The 8,113-nt window shown below is 39.2% G+C and overlaps 1 long non-coding RNA gene across 1 annotated transcript; it reads left to right on the top strand.

The window, feature by feature from the left end:
• The first annotated feature begins 498 nt into the window (after window positions 1-498).
• Window positions 499-6,773, top strand: LOC138825072 (uncharacterized). Its single transcript, XR_011371334.1, has 3 exons — window positions 499-781; window positions 4,398-4,508; window positions 6,645-6,773. It is a non-coding gene; the product is annotated as an uncharacterized lncRNA (long non-coding RNA).
• Window positions 6,774-8,113: the final 1,340 nt, after the last annotated feature.

The following is an 8,113-nucleotide window of genomic DNA, read 5'->3' as shown; positions in this document are numbered from 1 at the left end:
TTAGGCAGGCACCAGTGGATCTCAGCAGTCCTTGTTGATACTTACAAGGCTGTGAATAGAGGATCATGGTCAAGTCACCCTAAGCAGGAAAATCCTTGAGACCCCTGTCCAACTTCAGTGCCAACAAAGCCAGAAACCTTGTGGCTCTAGTGTAGAGGACCAGCCTTGAGCAAAAGCAGCTCATGAACTGTGCCCAGATCCTAAGTTCAAAGTCTGGGACTGGCAAAAAACAGAACTATACAGCAATCTGTGTAGCCATCCAGTTAAAGCAGGTCACCCTATTCTCTCCAACTGAATTGGACAGAATTTCCTGGGAAAAAGGCTGGGAGAACCACTGTCATCTTGACTCCGCCCATGCTGCTTGCTTCACAGGATTCTGGCCACACCCCCATTCTTTCATGCTTCTTTCTGACCAATGGGATACAAGAATGGTGGCCATGCCCACATTCCATGCTGCCAGGTAGCACTGGGATTCCCTCTGTTAGTTTACACCACTACCAGCAGTTCAGGAAGGTAGAAGGGGCTGAGTCCTGAGGAAGAAACTCGAGGTGACTTTGGAGTATAGTAGATAATTGATGCTCCCACCCCACCTGACCCCTCCCCTCCCTTCACGCAGTGCCAGGTTTCAAACCTCAATCAATGTGTAGCTGCCAGCCGGCCTAAATCCCAGACCTGGTCCCTGCCCCTAGTCTTCTGCTCTGGGCCCATGTGTCCACAATGCTGGCGCCATCGCTGCTGCCCCAATTGGAGCAGCTGCCAACAGCTTCTCCCTGCAGCACAGGTGAGTTTCTGTCCCAACAACAACCTACCCTGGGTCAAACACCCCTCTGGGGGCACCATGATCCCCCTGCTTGTTTCCTCTCCATGGCGCTGATGAGCCACCTTTCTGTCTTGAGGATTTCTGAGATAGAAACTACAAATATGCTCAGGCTGGGCTGGATCGCGGTCCTCCTGTGAAAGGTATGCTCCACCAGGCCTGGTCCTCTGTAATTGGGATTATAGACATGTGTCATGCTCAGTCATCGGTTAACATGGATTATCCTAAACTCAGTCCATAGCAGCGGATTCTTGACCACACGTGAAGCTCTTGGTAGGGCCTCAACCATTGGACCTCAGTCTCCTCACAGGACAGTTGTGAGGAAACAAGGGATTTATACAGAGCGATCTCTGGAAAAGAGAGGTAATGGCCTTCAGATAAGGTTTTGGCAATTCTGTGAGCATATGACAGGAAGATACCAGAAAGGGCTCAGGTGGGGCCTGTTATTAATAGTGCAACAGGTGTGGGATTATGAACCGAAACATGGCTCTCTTTCATTACTACCCTATCCCAATAAGGAAGGGGATCCTTCACTTTGTTCAGTTTTGCAGCTGGGGAATCCGAGGCAAAGAGAAGCCAGATGACCTACTTATGACCTCAAGTTCACAGGAAGCTCGGCCTGACTTCTCTACCATGCTCCCTAGGACAATGGGTGCTATTCAGTCCACTTCTTGTGGTGGGAAGTCCACTTCTTTCAATCGTGGTTCTTGAACTCTAGGATTGGGCATTGTTCCCGAGCTCCTCAGCTCAAGGCTAGCGCTTTATCACTTGATCCCACAGTGCCACTTCCAGTTTTCTGGTGGTTCTTTGGAGATAAGATTCTCAAACACGTTCCTCCAGGGCTGTCTATGAACCATGATCCTCATATCTTAGCCTCCAGTGTAGTTAGGATTAGAGTTTTATGCCACTGGCACCTGATTCAAGTGTAATTCTGATTTTCTCTCTCTCTCTCCCTCTCTCCCTTTCTCCCTCTCTCCCTATCTCCCACTCTCCCTCCCTCCCTCCCTCCCTCCCTCTCTCTCTCTCTCTCTCTCTCTCTCTCTCTCTCTCTCTCTCTCTCTCTCTCTCTCTCTCTCTCTCTCTCTCTCTCTCTCTCTCTCTCTCTCTCTCTCTCTCTCTCTCCTCTCTCTCTCACTGTAGCTCTCAGGAACGGGTAGAATGGGTGCTGTAGGAGGTGGGCCAACGTCCCCAGGTAGCTGGAACCCAAGATGGCCCACTCATTCTGGAGTTGGGCTGTGGGTAGGGAGCTGTCTCGTTCAGCATGTTGATACATCTCCATGAGATCAGCCCTCTGAGCCCTTGCAAGACTGTCAGGGTTATTCATTTTCCATCTAGCCTTACTGGATTTATTATATTGTATTCTTTTCTACATTATTTTCTAGCACCTGGCCAATATTATGGTACATAGTTACTGAATGAAAATGTAAACTTAAGAAAGTCATTTAGGGATCTGGGAATGTGGCTTCATGATATGATGATTGCCTTGCATGCATGAAACCCTGAATTCAATTCCTCAGTACCACATAAACAGAAAAACACTGGAAATGGTGCTGTGCCTCAAGTGGTACAGTGATTGCCTTGAGCAAAAAAGCAAAAAAAAAAAAACCAAAGCAAAAAACATTTAATTAGTAAATGAAAAATAAAGAACCCATACTTGGAATATGTAATTGCTCCTGCCATACTGACACCTGACAATAGTCCATAATTCATGTACTTTTTCTTATATTAGGATATTGTGTTGAAAAAAAGTTTTGTTCATTAGGTCAGAGCAATTAATGTCTTGAATGTGCTTAGATGTCAGGTTAAGATTAATTCTGGAAATTCAAAGATTCCAGGTTTTTGAATGGCCTCTGCTAATCACAATGAGAAGGGTAGTCTAAGTGAGATTTGGAAATCTTTTTGGTTATTCATGGCACCACAACGGCAGAGGCAAATTAACAGTTGTGACAGAAGAGAAGGAATAACTCCAGAATTAATGACTAAATGATAGTTACTAACGTATACCAGAAACGTTATAGAGAACCATTTTTGGTTATTGAACAAATAGTTATCAACTAGTCTTATTCCGCATTACCTTTAGCATTCTAAATCTCTTAGGCTACTTCTTAATCTCTGTGTAATACATGTATCTCCTTCTGTGCTGTTTTTTCTTACCTTAAATTCTTTGCTTTCTAAAAATCTTAGTCTTTCTATATTTCTCTATGAACATTTCCTGATACTAAATACACCTACACAGACTGCAGAGAATGCTAACTAAGGGTCCCATAGCTCATGAGTCATTAATGAAAGAACATGGAAAAGGAGGACATATTTATTGTTACCTCAAATTTTCTGAAAAGCTGCAATGCCATCATTTGATTCAAATTTCCGTTATTTGTCTACATAGTGTCATTCAGTGCACATAAATGCAAATATGAGCTGGGTGCTGGTGGATCACACCTGGAATCCTAGCTATTCAGGAAACCAGAGAATTGTGGTTCAAAGACAGCCTGGTCAGGAATGTCCATGAGACACTTATCTTCAATTAACCACCTGAAACCCGGAAGTGGTGCTGTAGCTTAAGCGGTAGAGCACTCAATTTGAGCTGAAGAGCTGTGCGAGTGTGCCCAGGATCAGAGTTCAAGCCCCACAACCAACAAAAAGTGCAAATATTACCTTAAGTTTCCCCAAAAGGAAGGACAAGATCAATAATCTTCCCAAGCAGAAAAAATAATTTCAAAAGGATTCAGTTCACCTACTTTTGCTGAGTTATTTAAGTTATGGCTTCTTTGCTAGACATATTCTCTTCCTTTAAAAATTGTCAAATACTAGCTTTACAATAAACTTCATCTAATATTTTTTGTTTCAAAAGAGAAGTCTATACAGTTGATGTCACTTAGCTTTCTTACTATCTTAATTCAAAGCCAAACCAGGCAGGAGAGTATGTCAAACTCTTATCGCAAATTGAACACCAAAAAACCAGAAGTGGCGTTTTGGCTCAAACAGTAGATTTCTAGCTTTGGGGGCAGGTGGGCAGGAAAGACAACTGTTCAGGGACAGGATCCAGCCTCTGGGTTCAAGGCTCAGGACTAGCACAAACTAAACAAACAAGCAAATAAAAATCCCAGATTTATCTTTGGGGCCCTCCTTAAAGGTGAACTGGTCAGAGTAGAGGCTTCTTTTGCTGATCATATTGACTGGATCCTGCTTTTTTGGAATCCTTGTTGCTCTGGAGAACTCAGAACCAGACCAAAGGAATTGATAACTGACTCCTGCATCGAGAATCATCTCAGGGGTGAAATATCCATCTATAAGACACTTTAAAACCTCTATGTCTTTGTTACTTTGCAGGAGAACACTTTTAAAACAATGTTATTTCCTTTTGTTTTATACTGGCCTTCAAATGGTACATTATTTCTTTTTGTAACACTATGAACTAGAAGTTTACAGAAAAAAATTATATGAGTAAAGAACACACTCAAAAAGCCAGGGACAGAGTTTCCTTCAAGCCTTGGGATACTTTTTTGTACAGTAAAAAGGAAAGCACAAGGTAACTTGAACTTTGTTTTTCCTCTATGTTCCATTCCTCTCCTGGGGTCAGTTTCCACATCCAGTAACAGTTACTTCCAGTAACAATCGATGGTGCTGCTTGAGGTATACTGAATGTTTTCTGGCTTCACTGCAAGAAGACTAGAACACCTATGGACCTGAGGTAAAACGTATTTCAGAGAAAATTTAGTAAAGAGAAAATATGAAATTTATATTGCTTATAAATATATTATACATGAGTACATTGAGTTCAAACTTTGTAAGTTCTCTGTAAGTTAAGGCGAATTTTAAATAGGAAGAAGGTTTTCAGAACATTCTTTTTGTGACTGTACGTGCTGTTCATTATTTCCCAAGTATGCATGAGCTAACAGTAGGGAAACAATAGCAATAATAGGAGAAAGAGAAGTTCTGTGTTTAAATATAAGGGTTCCATACAGTATAGAAGACTACAAATAAGCAACATTGAAACAATAAAGCCAAGTCCAGTATGTAGATTTATGAGAGTGATATACAGAAAGCAAGACTCCTATGTGGAACATGAAGTATGAGGCCACTCCCATTCTAAATCATGCTTGCTAATCATGCAACTTTGTAGAAAGTACAATGGAAGAATAATTCTGTTTTCAATGCAAGTCAGATATAAAAGCATGGATTTAACTGGAAAAATGTCCATCTTGTGAGAGCAGGGATTATGCTAGCAATAAACTGGTGCCTAAGATCTCATTTCTTTTTTTTCTTTACACACACACACAGACACACAGACACACAGACACAAACACACACACATACACACACACACACACACACATATATATATATATATATATATATATATATATATATTTGTTGGCGGTGATCTTGGGACTTGAACTCTGGGCCTGCGAGCTGTCTCTCTGCTATTCAGCTCAAGCTAATGCTCTACTACTTGATCCACAGTGCCAATTCCAGTTTTCTTTTAGTTAATTTGAGACAAGAGTCTCTGGGAGTTTCCTACCGGGGCTGGCTTTGAACCTCAATCCTCATATCTCACCATGACCCAGCTTACGATCACATTCCTAACAGTGTACACTCAAGATGTGTAATGTGTCTGTTCATCTATCTTTATAAGAATTCTTTAGTTAGGGATGAAAGGTATCTCAGAGGTACAGAGCTTGCCTCGCATGCATGAGGCCCTTGGTTCGATTCCTCAGTACCACTTAAGCAAAAAAGAAAAAAGACAAAATTGGCGCTGTGACTCAAGTGGTAGAGGGCTAGCCGTGAGCTGAATTGCTGAGGGACAGAGCCCAGGACAAGAGTTCAGGCACCATGACCAGACACCCCACCAAAACAACAAAAAAAAAAGAATTCTTGAGTTAAAAATATGGGCTACAGCTTAGACATTACTCTCACAAAAATGTTTGTCGTTTAAAAGTTGATACTCCTGGAGAAATAAAACCTAAGAATGTAAAGGAGTCTGGGAAGTTCTATTGGCATCCAGCCTGGGCAGAACACTCTTTGCAACAGTATATAAAATTAAGCAGTCAAAATCTGGATTGGAAGAATGGCTCAATTGATGGAATATCAGTCATGAGCAAGATTGCTGAATAAAAGCTTGAGGCTTTTGCATATATACATACAGACATACACATACACCCAGAGGCACTTATATATGTACACACAAATACACAAATGAAACAACTCTCAGAATGTGTAGAAAAGTTACAAAACAATAAATATATGTCCTGAACAAGACTAGAATCAAGTGATAATTTTTAATATTTGAAAGTCCTCAAATGAACTTCCTTCAAATAAGTTTGAGAATATTACATTGGTAGGGATCAGAGATAGTAAAAATCAATAATCATTATAAAGGGATCAGATCCATGGAGGAATGAATCAGAGATCTGGCCGGTGCATTTGAAAATGTTCATATCCTCTATCAAATGTTAGAACATCTTTGAAAATAGTAGATAAAGTCTAAGCAGTCACTCTGGTGTATAATATCACTGGAGAAGTTCAGAATTGGTAGTCTATATCTAGATTAAATAAACCAAGAAACTATGGCAGGGCAATGTGATACAAGCTTAGAATTCTAGCACTGAGATTAAGACAGGAGATTAGATAATGGAATTTCATAGTGATACCTTCCCTGGACCAAGGTGTATAATTTTGTCTTAATAAAACAAAACAAATAAGAAAGGAATACATAGTTGGACATTTGGGCTAATTTTGTCATTATGTTTTGAGAAGTCAAATTTCCTGTTGAAATGCAACTCATACTTAATCCTCACTTGTGTTTTAAATTCTCTCTTCATTACAGAACATTCCTAGATGCAAAATGACTCATGATTCCCATCCAAAATTTGAAAAAATAAGTTATCATCATTCTGTTGTAACCCAAAGAAATGATGAAGAATTACACAAGCTTAAGCTTGGAAAAATAGCAAAGTTCATCTAATGAAGGATTTTGAAGATCTTGCTAAATTAGAATTTAGATTTAAAATATTTTGGTTTTGTTTGTAATTTTATATTCTATAGGATTCTACAAAATTGTTTTTAAGTAGAGGGTTTAATTGACATTCACAAATGATTTTGCATTCTATGTGCCTAGAATATTTTTTCAAAAACTTAGTAAATAGATAATTCCAACAGTTCATGTATGAAATGATAATGTGAATGTTGTAGACAGAGTTGCCAACAAATTGATGACATTAATTTATAAATTTAGAATAAGAGGAAATTTTTGGAGTCTTTGGTATAACATGGTATGAAGAGCATAATCGTGTGACATCTTCTTTCTTCTACCTGTATGTAACACAGGAAGCAATTTCCTTAATTATTTGCTACTGTATACACTGAGAAAAATGTTACGTTTGGGGTTTGATTTTATTTTTGTTTTTGTTTTATTGGTTTGTCCTAGGGCTTTTACTCTGGGCCTGGACACTGTCTCTGAGCCTGTTTATGCTCAAGGCTCGTGCCCTACCACTTCAACCTCAGTGCCACTTGCATCTGGGTTTTGCTGAGAAGTTTATTGGAGATAAGAATCTAGGGAATATTCTTGCCTGGGTGGGCTTTCAACTATAATCTTCCAATCTTAGCATCCAGAATTTATATGATAGCTAAAAATTATAAATATAAGTAATATTTGCAAATGTTCTGATCTTAAAAATACCAGTGGGGGGAAAATGATGCAACCCAGTTTATTGTGGTGTTCTTACCAGAACATGAATCGCATCACATTAGCAGAGCTGTATTTTTTCACAATAGAGATAAGCTATTCATCATATGAATTAAGGGAAGTTTGAGATGCACCCTAAAAGTTGGAGAATTTTGGGCTAGGATGACTCTATATCATAAATATTGGTATTGGTGGTCATAAAAATAATAGCTTATTGTGATAAACAATTGCTTACTCTTGAAGAATTCATTATTACCGATGCTACATAGTTTTATCCTCTACCAGAACATGGTTATTTTTCTGTTGTCTCTCAATCTGTAACACCCAATTGGAAAATGCATCTATTGCAAAATTACATAACATGCAAGCCGGTATTGTTTTGAATCTCTCAGGTATGGAATCTTCAGAATTTGAAAATGAGTAATTACTAGTCATTGGAATGTTGATGAACACATATATTCTGTCTTCTTAACAACTTATTTACTTTTACAAGTTATTTGTTTCCATAGAATTAAACTGTTTTCGCTTTTAGTATGAGAAAGTACTATATTTATTCTTTTTTCAAAATATTGGTAAGTATATTGTGAAAATATTGTCTAGTCGGATAGCAT

This window comes from Dipodomys merriami, unplaced genomic scaffold (genome assembly GCF_024711535.1).
Source record: "Dipodomys merriami isolate MVZ:Mamm:240054 unplaced genomic scaffold, mDipMer1.0.p SCAF_1337, whole genome shotgun sequence".
NCBI classification, from domain to species: Eukaryota; Metazoa; Chordata; class Mammalia; order Rodentia; family Heteromyidae; genus Dipodomys; species Dipodomys merriami.
The sequence above is the reverse complement of the archived record's forward strand: the minus strand, read 5'-3'. Positions and strand labels throughout refer to the sequence as shown.